Here is a 12911-nt window from a genome sequence, read left to right as displayed (position 1 = left end):
TTCATTAGGGAAAATTGGTCTGTAGTTCTCCTTTTTAGTGGGGTCTTTGTCTGGTTTTGGAATCAAGGAAATGCCAGCCTCATAGAATGATTTTGGAAGCTTTTCTTCCATTTCTATTTTTTGGAACAGCTTCAAAAGAATAGGTGTTAACTCTTCTTTAAATGTTTGGTAGAATTCCCCTGGAAAGCCATCTGGCCCTGGATTTTGTTTTTTGGGAGATTTTTGATTACTGATTCAGTTTCTTTACTGGTCATGGGTCTGTTCAAATTTTCTATTTCTTCCTGTTTCAATTTTGATAGTTTATATGTTTCTAGGAATTTGTCCATTTCTTCCAGATTGCCCAATTTATTGGCATATAATTGCTCATAATAGTCTCTTATTATTGTTTGTATTTCTGCAGTGTTGGCTGTGATCTCTCCTCTTTCATTCGTGATTTTATTTATTTGGGTCCTTTCCTTTTTCTTTTTGATCAGTTTGGCTAAGGGTTTATCAATTTTGTTAATTCTTTCAAAGAACCATTTCCTGGTTTCATTGATCTGTTCTGTTTGTTGTTGTTGTTGTTGTTGTTGTTGTTTGACAGCATTGATTTCTGCTCTAATCCTTATTATTTCCTGTCTCCTGTTGGTTTTGGGCTTTATTTGCTGTTCTTTTTGCAGCTCTTTAAGGTGTAAGGTTAGGTTGTATATCTGAGACCTTTCTTCCTTCTTTAGGAAGACCTGGCTTGTTATATACTTACCTTTTATGACTGTCTCCGCTGCATCCCAGAGGTTTTGGGCCATTGTGTTATCATTTTCATTGCCTTCCATGTAGTTTTAAATCTCCTCTTTAATTTCCTGGTTAACCCATTCATTCTTTAGTAGGATGTTCTTTAATCTCCAAGTATTTGTCTTTCCAAATTTTTTCTTGTGGTTTGTTTTGAGTTTCATAGCGTTGTGGTCTGCGGGGCATTGCTTTTCAAGGCTGAGTAGTTGGGAGGCAGAGGGTGGGAGTAGGGATAGTTAGAATGCCATAAACCTCATGTTCTTTCCACAACCCAGACTTTTTTTTTTTTTTTTTTTTTACCCAGGAGTAAATTCTCCTTGGAATGTTGCAAAGCCTCAATTAATTTCTAAAGTCCTAAAAAAGTTGGTTTCACACAATTTTTCCCAGTGTTGTTTTTGCTTTTAATGGAGGAGCAGATTTTTAGAGGCTCTTACTCTGTCATCCTATGAATGCTTCAGCTCCTTTATTTTTTAGCTCTGATACAACCTTGAGTTAAGAAAGCCATTATGAAATGACTCCAGGATGCTTTCAGGGGGAGAGGAAAGTTTGAACCAGTGACAGAGACTTAATTCCAAGGTGTCACTGATGCTGGAATCCCTTCTGCTCAGCCATTGGGTGCTGTGTAAGCCCACTGGATGTGTAAAAACTTGAGTTTGGTGCTATTTGGATTTTGAGCTAATGGATCCCAGCCTGAGTTGAAGACATAAACCACTTAAGGGCCAATATACATAGGCTGTGTTTAGGTCTGTAATATCCAAGGAGCTCTTATTCCCTGGAGAGAATCAGGCCAACATAATAGGCCCATAGTAACCCATCTATAGTTGAATCAGCTTTGCTGGGCAGCGGACCTGAGTCTCTTAAGATGGCCGCTAAAAGATGTAGAACTTAATAACTCTAAACAGAAATACCAATAAATTTAAACAACCAGTTTTGGTCAGAACCCTGCCAATGAAGAGTAAATAGATAAACAAATATTCATAGCACTTGGGCGACTTTTGTTTCCTCTCTCAGTACATTTGCCTGATGACACTTTACAAAGTCCTGAAACCTGTCCAGAGTTGACAGATGCTGTGTATGTGCAGTGGCAGGCCTGAGCTTCGGAATGGATAAGGGGACTCATAATCATAGCAGTTAACACTTGTGCACCCTTACTCTGCCAGTCTCTGTGCTTCTCAGAACATGATCTAGGATTGGTGTTGATGTGTGATCTGTTTGTTCACGCCTCATCACAGGAAGTACAGAAATCAACAGTGAGTATTTAAACATTTTTGGTAGCATTTTGACATTGCTACAATTTCCAAGCATGTGATCATTGTTTAAGCATTTTATGTTCATTGTATTTTACCCCAGTATCAGTCTAAGTTTGGGGGGAAAAAAATGAAAGACAATCCCAAAACCAGTCCTTTATTTCAGATAGTTGAGAGTGATTATTTCCATTTCATAGACGAGGAAACAGAGAGGCTCAGAGAGATGAATTACTGGCCCCAGATGACCCAGTTAGCAAGTAGGTGCTGGGATTTGAACCCAGGTGACTTGACTTCAAGACTGCAGTCTCAGGGACCAGGCTGTGAGCCTTAGGATGCTGCACTTCACCCCATCAACAATGGCCTGTGGTTGTGGCTGCAGCAAGCAGCCCTTAGCAGAGCCCTCCCATTTAATGCCTCCAACGCCCAGTATAGAACTTGAGCTCACCTATCACTGGGCAGGAGGTAAGCAGGGGGCTGCCAGCGGGGCCTGGACACCAGGGTGGAAGGCTGGGGCATAGGTATTTGTGTTATTAATCACTTGTGGCCAGGAGGCCAGGGTTTCCAGCCACAGAAATGTGGGTCTAAGCACTTCACACTAATTACCATGGTTTCACAGCTGTGATCAATTCACATTTTCTCACTTTGTGCTCAAGCCTGGTCTGTGGGGACTGATGTGAAGAGGTGTAAAAATAAGTTCTGTTTCCAGCCAGATTAATTACGGGCTCTGCTAAGGCCCCAGTGCGACTGCCTGGGCTGCAAGATTGATCGACTCAGCCCTGGGTCCAGCTGTGGGAAGGCCATGCTGGCCTGTACAGGGCTATCCGGGGAGGAAAAGCTGAGCTGAAGGGTGGCTGGCTCTGCCCAGCACCCAGTCTCGGCTGTCACTGCAGCCTCCACTGGAGGGCTCTTCCTCGCCTGCCCCACCCACCCTGCCTAGTGATGTGCTGGGAAGAGGAAAACGAGGCAGGGTCTGTAAAAATGCCTAGAATAGGATGTGGAATGCATGGTATGTTTGGCATAGGCATTTGTTATTGTTATTAGTGTCATTTATTTTTATTGTTATTAATTTTGGTAAACATCTGTCTCCTGCTAAACTCTTGAGTTCCTTGAGGGCAAGGACTGTTTCTCATTTTCTTTTATTCCTGGGACCCAGCATGGTGCTAGGCATGCCAACCATGGTCTGTAAATGCTTGCTGAATGGATAAGTTAGTTGATTAAATTGACTCCGATTCACCTTATTTCCTCTTTATAACTAATTCTTTTCACTTGTTACTGGCTTCCTTCCCCATAATCTCCATATCCTGTAAATAACTAATTAATCCCAGATGGGTTTGTCCCACAATTCATGGAAAACTAGCCCCAAGTCCATTGGTTAAGCGAGACATCTTTCAGTTCAATGGTGCCCCTGCCCCACCCTTTTTAATTTATTCACACACATTCATTCAATCCCTAATTATTGAGGGCCAGCTTGGCTAGGGTGCTGAGTTGACAGTGGGAAGGACAGCTGGGAAGGACACAGCCTCAGACATCAAGTTGTGTTTTGATTGGGGTGAGCCCACAGGAGGGACCTGAACCAGGGCTGGAGGGGACTGAGGAAGAGGTCCTGAGCAGAGAGAGAGAGAGAGAACGGCTCTGCTAAGTGTGGCTGGATGAACTGGAGGAGGTGAGAGGGGCTGGAGGAGCCAGATAAGTCCTGATGGGGAAGTTGAACTTCATTTGAGGACAACATGGAAAGAAAGGGGGTGGGGACGGGGTGGGGAGGAGGTGGGAGCTTTATAGACTCTTGGATTTGCCGTGTGGACACCTCACTTTCACCACAACAGAAGGGATGGACTGGAAGGGAGAAAAGCCTCGAGGGCAGACATAGATTTTGTGAGGTCCTCCTTAGCAGGCTGGGTTTGCTGTTATAGAAAGCCTGAAAATCTAGCACCCTCTGTGTTGCCATGGCCAGAATTCTGATGGGCTCTTTTTGCTCAACAGCTGCACAAACCCTGATCCAATCCATAAACTGCTTCAATAAATAATGCATGTCAGTACTCCAGAAACAAGCAATATGGCACTGTGTATTTCATGAGGCGGTGAGTGAAGGGGGGGTCACGGGCGTCACACATCATGTGTGTGTGCATGTGCACATTTGTGTCTACACAGGTGAAGGAAGTAGAAAAGTCTTGGAGGCAGTGAAATTTACTGCCTGAAATTGGGCAGGCAACAGCGGTGAGAGCTCATCAGTTAGCTAAAGGCCACCCTGAAGGCTGGTGCTCTCTGTGACACACAGGGCAGTGGCTTGCTGCAAAGTCATGGGAGAAAGCAGGCACTGGGGGTGGGTTGGGCGCAGGGCACAAGTCAATGTGTACTCTTTGGAAAAGTGATTTTCAAGCTGCTAACTGAATTATGAAGTTAAGAAATGACACCTCTGAGAAACAGCTAATCAGATTTGCTCACTTTGCCTAGACTCAGCAGAAGTCACAGGTGGTGAGGTAGGGGTGAGGCTGAGGGGTATTTACAGTCTCATGTGAGCAAAGGGACAGATTGTGGGTGACAGAGGTAAATCGTGTTTTCTATTCCTGCTGATGATGTGGGGGTGGGGGGGAGGTCAATACACTTAATATGCGACTGTTGGGATGAAATGCTTTTGTTGAAAGAAAGTCTTCCTAGGAATTTGTGAGCTTTCCCTTGGGGTGTATCAAGAGAGCAGCTTTTTGAGGTGGTGGCCACAGATCCTGTCCAGGAGGTTGGAATGAGCCAGGTCGTCTTGCAACAACACCGTGGTCCCACCAGAGCCTGTGGGCTGAAGAGCAGCCATAGCTAGAAAAGGGGTCCGTCTGCCTCTGAACAAAGGTTTGGGCCAACCAAAGGTGGGAACTACTGACAACGATGACTGAGATGTACTGAGCAGCCACTGTGGGCCAAGCACTGGTCTAAGCACCTGCCCTACCTGTTTTTATTAATGCCTCGGAACTCTGATGGTAAATACTAAGGACAGCCCCATTTTACATCTAAGCAAACTGAGGCCGAGATAAGGTAAGTGGCTACTCAGTGTCACTGAGCTAAATACATTCTGGGATTTTGTAGCCCCCAGCCCCATTTTCCTCCTTCTGACAGCACACAGAGAGATGCTTTGGCTGGGGAGGGTAGGACTGGATTTTCTCCAGGAGCAGCAGCAGCTCTGTCCGTGGCATAGATTTCAGGGGCCATCCCAGCTCTTGTCCTGGTCTCCTGGCCACTACGCAGAACACCCATCTAATAAATTTCCTCCAGGCTGAAGTCAGCCAGAATCGGTTTCTGCTGCTGGTGATGTAATCGCAGGTTAGCAAAGCAAGGGGATTTGGGTCCAGGCAGCCTGGCTCTGAGGCTTGTCCTCTCCATTGCCCCAGGCTGTGCCCATGGGCAGGGGCAGCCACAGAGCTGCCTCTGTGGGACACACAGCATGGAAAGCAGGGACTCTGGAAGAGGCAATGAGGCCCAGTGAGAGGTGAGTGGGAGCCTTTGGCTTCCTTGCTTCATCCCTCCCACTCCTAGAAGGGCCTGATACCAGTCACATAAGCTGTGGTATGGCGCCATCCACGGCCAGTGGTTTCCCCCTCTGCAATTTGGTCCTGGAAGGAAAGGTTAAGTCCCCAGGTAAAGGAATGCGAAGTTTCAGGAAGTAGGTGAGCAAGACTGGGTGACCTTGGGGGCTGCGATTACACTTGTCTGCGAGAGGCTGGCGGTGCCTCGCTCATGATGGCTGCCTCCAAGCCATTGTTCTCCAGTTATCTTGGCTCCTCTGGTTCCCCCTAAAGATTGTTCTGCCTCACTGGCCAGAGCTGCTGCACAGGCAAGCCAATTTGGTCAGGAAAATGCCAGCCTGATCATTTTCCAGTCTGGTGTATTTCCTTGCCCAACCAGAGTTTCTTCCATCTGACTGAATTTTTTCCTATTTTTCCTGGCTTGTTCCATGGCTCTCTCGCCCATCTCCTGGGCATCAGGCCTCCTGGAGTCCTGTGTTCAGTGTCCTGGGAAGCCAGTGAGGAGGCCCAGGGTAGAAAATGGGGCTTTTCAAAATGCTTATGTACTTCAAGAGAAAAAAGGCATAGAATTTGTGATTCAATGAACTTATTCAGCAATGTGGAAGAGATTAGCTTTTAATTACTTCAAACTTGAAAAGCAAAATAAATACTAACAGACCAAAGCAATCAATTCATTAATCTTGTAATGCCATTTCTTTTCACTTGATACAATATAATTGATTGCATTCTAGTTATTTTTATTTCATTTTTGATTAGGTGATATATACGCACGGTTCACAAACCTGTAAGTTTAAGAACTTAGAACAGAGATAAGTTTTCTTCCCAACCTTGGTCCTCATGTGCCTTTCCCCATAAATAATCATTACTTAAATGTTTTTTAATGACTGAGATCTATCTTAGGAACCAATATTTGTCCTCTGCTAGGCTTATCTCCCAGATTTTCTTATATTATCTTTTGAGATGATCGTTTCCTTTAAAGTACATAAAAAATACATGTTATGTAACTAGTACTATGTTGCCGTCTTTAAAATTGTTGTCTCTTCTTTTTTTTGTTTTTGTTTTTGTTTTTACAGACCACTCTCTACTGACTTCAGATGATCTGGTAAGAGGTTTTGTGTCTCAAAATCCCAGAAAGATTTGTTGAGTGTCAACTTGAAGGTTAAGGTACATGCAGGAAATGATCAATACCATGGAAAAACTTATCTGTAGTGGCATTCAAATGCTGAAACCCCCCAAAAGAATTTTTGGCTAGGCACACCCCTTGTCTGCCCAGGGTCTCAGACCATCAGTAGGAGTGTGTTCTGTTAGACCAAACAGAAAGATGTTGGGGGCAATGGTCTCCTTGGGAAATGCCTTCATCTCCAATCAACAAGTGTGGCCTGAGCACCACCACGTACCAGGCGCTGTGCCGGGGGCTGTGATGAAAAAAAAAATGGTGTTGAGGTAATTCTACAGTTGGATGTTTTGGCTTTGGGTGGGCATGTAGAGAAAGAAAGAGAGAGAATGCTAGAACAAGACCAATAGAAGGAATAGTGTCCAACTCTGGCCACATATTAAAATGAGTGGCCTAGGGGAGTTTTTTACAAACTACTGGTCCCTGAGCCTCACATCCTGGATTTCAGATTTAGCTGATTTGGAGTAGAGCCCAGGTATGACTGTGTTATTTTAAAGCTTCTCTAGGTGAGTCTACTGTGTAACCAGGTGACAAACCACCACTCTAAGGTCATTGCAGTCCAAAATATTCACCTTGAATTGCATTGAGATACAAAAGCATGTGAATACAACTTATATAATGTAAGTGTCCTATTAAAGACATCAGAGAGTAAAGTGAATAAAAATGGTTTTCCCTTGATATATCTGGATAAAGCCATCTACTATCTATTTGAACTTGACTGTATACCCTGCAGCCATGGTTAGAACTGAAACAGGCAGTGTAGGACCGATCCCCTTTATAGTTTGGCATAATACGGGTAGTGCTGAACTTCATGTCTCAGTGACTTGCCTCTAGATTTCTCTCCCTGCTCTTCTCTTTAAAATGATTACTACGTGTTTCTCTTTCCATCTGAAAACAAGGGTTCCCATCAACACAGGCAGGGTACTACTCCACAAATTGTTCCAAGGTCACATAACCCTGCTCTATGCATGACTCTGAGGAGGTAAAGTGTGTACCTTTGTTTAATCCAGTGTTTCCCAAGCTTATTCGAACACAGAACCCTTCTTCTGTCCAAGGAAGTGAAGTGAGATGTTCCATAGACCCAAGCTTGCATCTCGAATGAAGAACTTACTGGTAGGTTGGCAGTCTCTAAGATGGCCCTCAATGATTCTCACTTGTGATATTTATGCCCTGTGTAGTCTCCTCCCAAGCTGTGTGACCAATGTAATATTGTGTGAGTGGTGGTGTGTGACTTCTGAGGCTAGCTAGTAAAGGGGGTTGTGGCTTCTGCCTTGTTTTCTTGGGCAGCTCAGTCTAGGGGAAGCCAGTTGTCATGTTGTGAGGACACTCAAGCAGCTTTGTGAAGAGTCTATGGGACTGGGAGGGACCTGAACCCTCCTATCAACAACCACCACCGAGCTGTGTGGGTCAGCCTCGTTGGAAGTGGATCTTCTAGTCACAGTCAAGCCTCCAGCAGATGGTAGGTCTGACTGACATCTTGACTACAACCTCACGAGAGACCAGTAGTACCAGCTAAGATGTCCCCACATTCCCCCACATTCTTGTGAGAGATAACAGATGTGTATTGTTATTTTAAGCCATGATGTTTTGAGATAATTTGTTTTTCAGGGTTGATAACTAATACAGTGGGAGATTTTACCTTTGGGTCTCAGTTTCCTCATCCATAAAGTGGCAATTATAGTACCTTCATCATACAGTTATTGTGACAAATTTTAAAGGAGCCAATGCTTGACCAGTAGTATGTGATGAATAATTGGAAGGTATTTTGATTAACTCACTCAGAACATTCTTTTTAGTCTCTATCCCCTTAAGATCTCATTGTATCATATCATTTTGCTATTTATGCTTATATCAATTGTTTCAAATAGATGGTAAGCTCCTCATATAGTATTTCTTTTGCCTCACCTGACAACACTTTGAAAATGTTTTTCCACGTTCACAATATAAGCAATAATAGGTGGCCTAAGGCTTGTTTTGCTGTGTCCTGTGAATGCCAAAACCATGCGACGTTTACCTGATTCCCAAGCCTGGAGACCAGTCACCTGTATGTGACCATTAGAGCCACAGGACAACCTGCTTCATAGCCTTGGGGATCCCATCTTGTCAGGTAAGGGTAGGTAGACATCGCAGCTGACAGTGCTGATGTAGGGCTTGAGGAGCCTTACTACTCAAACACCATAGTTCCCACTTTCAGAAAAGCCCTCAAGTCTTTCTATTATGTCTGTCCTCAACAGTGACTACCCTAGGTCAGGTTATTATATTGCCTGAACTATGGCAGTGGCTTCTTCCTACCTGGTCTTCCAGCTTCCAAGATTGCCCTTCTCTCCCTGCTCTAATCTTGCAGTTGGAATAAGCTTTTTAAAGTTTAAATTTGATCACATCACTTCCCAGCTCCAAACTCTGTAACGTGATTTGTAAGACCTTGCAAGATCTGGTTCCTATCTACCCTTCCTGTCCCAATTACTCACACATATCTATTTGCAGTGCCTGAATGTGCTAACTTCTTTCTAGTCTGCTGAGCTTTGTACATAATTTTCCCTCTGCTCCGGGACATGTGACATATGAAGCTCTAGAAGGTACACCCAAAACACCACCACCATCAAAACTCCACAGCTCTCTCATTCCAGGCATGCTGTACTTACATAAAATCCTACCATTCGCTGGTGGAAACACCAAGAGTTTAACAGATAGTTCCTCCTATTGGATGGGAGATAACTGGCATGGGGCAAGTGGGCAGGGGTTGGAGAGTTTCACACAAGTTTGGTTTCTAGACTTTAGGCCATACTGTCCGCATGATTCCCAAAACCATTCTGGTTGACTGGGGCCTATGGCAGATTGAGATTGGTGGGTGAGGACAGTTAGAAGTGAATGGAAGAGGGCCAGGTTAGAATTCTGGGATCCATGGGCCAATGCATGGACTAGACTCTTTCACCCTAGACCTGAAAAAAACAATAATTGCCAACTGGAATGTCCAGTTGCCAGTCCTAAAGGCACCTCAAACTCCACATGTCCATGACCAAACTGATCCTGAGCTTTCCCAAAACGTCTGCTCTTCTGGAATGTACTATCTCCGTGAACTAATATCACCATTAACTACCCAGTCCCTGAGGGGCGCCTGGGTGGCTCAGCCGGTTAAGCGTCCGACTTTGGCTCAGGTCATGATCTCATGGTTTGTGAGTTCAAGCCCCACGTCGGGCTCTGTGCTGACAGCTCAGAGCCTGGAGCCTACTTCGGATTCTGTGTCTCTCTCTGTCTCTGCCTCTCCCCTACTTGTGCTCTCTCTCTCTCTCATAAATAAATAAATAAATAAGTAAGTAAGTAAGTAAGTAAGTAAGTAAGTAAGTAAGTAAACTACCCAGTCCCTGAGCCAGGAAACCTGGACATCACCATGTCCTAACCTCAGACACAGTCACTCATGATGTCCTGTGAATTCTCCATTATAAATACCCCTTCAGGGTCACTCTTCTCTTTTCCACCCACACTGCTGCAGCCTTGGTTCTGAGGCTCCTCCCCTCTTTCTTGGACTATCATTATTTGAGTTTCCCAAGAGTGTCTCTGCTCCCAGTAGTGTCTTCCTCCAGACACTCCCATAATGATTTCTGGAAAATGCAAATCTCTTTTGATTAAAAATCCTCAGTGACTCCTTTGTTCCATAAGACTGAGTCCCAGATCCTTGTCATTATACACAGGGACCGCGATGATGTGCCCTGGCTTCCCCTGCAGCCTCACCTTTGACCCGCACCCGACTCACATCTTACAGTCTGGCCATGATGAGGTTCATGCGGTTCTATTCTTCCTGGGCCAGGTTATGAGGTTTCACCTCTGCCCAGTGCCTTTCTCACCCTCTCTGCCTGGAAAGTCTGTTCTTACTCAGTCCACCCACCCCACAAACACCTCCCCTGGAGGCACCCTAAAGTCTTAAAGTCTTGAAAGATCTCTTAAGACGCAGTATAAGCACCAAAGGCTTGCTGAAGTCTCTCCCGACCACCACTCTGTCTTCTCCCCCTCAGATGAGTAGTTAACATGGTGGGTGTTCCCCATTTTAGCAGCAACTGGCTGACTGGGGGACAGTGTGTGGGGGGGATGGAGTTCAGATCTGTTAGGCAATGGTATGAAAAATTTGCTCAGCGGAAACCATCAGTGGGAGGGAGGGTGATCCAGGATTAACTCTACTTTGGATTTGGCATCGGCACTTTGGCCCTCAGCCTACATGCAACTGGAGTGGGCCTGGAGGATATGAGGCTGCTGGCTGGAAGAAATCAGTCTGGGACAGTCTGGGACAGACATCCTCTCCGGCCCTTCAGGACCTCCATGTTCCTTGTCTTTGTGTTTGTGGAAATCTCAATGTGAGTGTATGTGTCCGGTGGGGAGGGGAGAATTGGGTGGAAGCAGCAGAGAGAAAGGGAGAAAGAAGACAGATTCTTGAACATAGGCGGCCACAGGCTTGGAGGAGGTGGCCCTCAGAGGGAGAGGAAGGGCCAGGCCTCTGGGCAGGTAAGGGGTAGGGAGAGTGTCATCCCATGTGACAGCTCTTTTCCAGGCCACTTGACATCAAGGTTTGGACCTTCTGGCACTACCAATCCAGAGTCCTACTTCCAGGATGTCTTGGAAAATCCAAGGTGTGTGTAGGGGTTGCATGCACACTCCCACCTCCGGCACTTAGCGGATACAATATGGCCACAGGGACCCGTTTCTCGACAGCGGACATCCTGATCTTGCGGATGGGAAAAAAACTGAGCGTAAGAAATGAAAGTTGCCCTGTGCAATCCCACTGCTGGCTTGCAGGGCGCCCAGTGTGGCCCGCTGGCAGGGGCTGCCCTTGCCTCATTCTGCAGGGGCTCGCTCGCGAAGCCACGGTGGTTCTTTCCCAAACACCGCGTTTTTATTTAACCAATTCAAAAGGAAGTTAACTTCTCCCGAAGCGTCACATAATTGGAAACATGCATTCTGGCAAAGGGGGATGGAGAAATTCTTGGTACAACTCCAGCGAGAAGGCCAATCTATCACCCGCTGGGCCTGACAGAGGCTGGCCCGCTGGAGCCTGGCGAGTTTGGCTGGAGGTGAGGCACAGCGCCTGGCTTGCCCGCTAGGGAGCCGCGTGAGCAGTGCTGCAGGGGAGGGCAGGAGAGGGGTCTTCATAAAGAAAAGGGGGTGTGGGGAGAATGACAATAAAGCCACAGCAAATCTCTCCACTGAGAAGCGTAACTCAGCCAGGTGACATGTCGACAGCTAACAGAAGTGCTCACTCTCACGGGCAGGTAGGTATGTGAGAAATATTTTGCCCGGACTGTGTGGTGTAGGGGAAAGGAGGTGACTTCTGTCTACTACCTAGTAATACATGTCTCAGCTTTTCTAAACCCATTTCCTCATAGGTAAGTTGGGGGGCACTGGCTCCTGACCACAGAGCTGTCATTAAGGTTAAAAAATTACTTATGAAATAAGCATCGTACAGTCACTAGCACTCCCTATGAATGATAACCTTGCAAGTAATTCCATGAGTTGACATCCTCCTACTATTTATAAGATCTTGTTGGCCAGCTAATGAAGGGAGAGGAGACACCACCAGAGCAAGCCAGAAGGTCCCTGGGCCATTTTGGCACCTGTGTGGCTCTCAGCTGGTCACATACTCTCCCTTGTGTGAGCCGCCCACCCCGCCTTGATGCCTCCACTTGGCTTTGCCCTCTGTGGTTCCAGACCTCACTCCGGGAGCTCTGGCCCAGCCTGTCCCAGACCCAGCTCTCCACACCTGCGCCGTGCTTCTCACCTGATCGTCATCAGACTGCTCTTTGCTCCCAAGGCCTTGGATGGCTTCCTTCTCCCTTCTCTGACCGCTCGCTTTCTCGACTTGTAAGAAGCTTCCAGGGAATCATTACAAAGACTGACAGCAGCCTCCCTTCTCCATCACGACCTCGCTCCTGGATTTGAGAGAAAGAGTTTCTTGGAGGTGAAGAGCCAGTCTTTGGAACGCCCAGGCCTAAATTCGAATTCTAGCTCAGTTATTTAGTGGCTGTGGGGCTTTGGGCAAGTTGCTTCATGTCCCTGAACTTCAGTTTAATTGTAAAGTAAGAATAATAATAACAGCCTCATAGTGATACTATGATTTAATTAGAATCTAGCACTTGAGAAATGTCCGATAAGTGGTAGTTATAGAAAAGGTTATGCTTATAGTTGTATGTGGGTATATACACATATATACACACATACGTTATATATAACCTC

General features: G+C 45.9%; 1 long non-coding RNA gene across 1 annotated transcript in view; it reads right to left on the bottom strand.

Moving 5' to 3' along the window:
* LOC128311953 (uncharacterized) overlaps positions 1 to 12819 on the bottom strand; it is a 33436-nt gene extending 20617 nt beyond the window's left edge. Inside the window, exon 1 of the long non-coding RNA XR_008290710.1 lies at positions 12457 to 12819. This is a non-coding gene — a long non-coding RNA (uncharacterized LOC128311953). The remainder of the gene's footprint in view (positions 1 to 12456) is intronic.
* Between the last annotated feature and the right edge of the window lie 92 nt (positions 12820 to 12911).

The sequence above is a fragment of the Acinonyx jubatus genome, chromosome D1 (genome assembly GCF_027475565.1).
Source record: "Acinonyx jubatus isolate Ajub_Pintada_27869175 chromosome D1, VMU_Ajub_asm_v1.0, whole genome shotgun sequence".
Taxonomy (NCBI): Eukaryota; Metazoa; Chordata; class Mammalia; order Carnivora; family Felidae; genus Acinonyx; species Acinonyx jubatus.
Note: the sequence above shows the minus strand (reverse complement) of the source record. Positions and strands in the feature narration are given on the sequence as shown.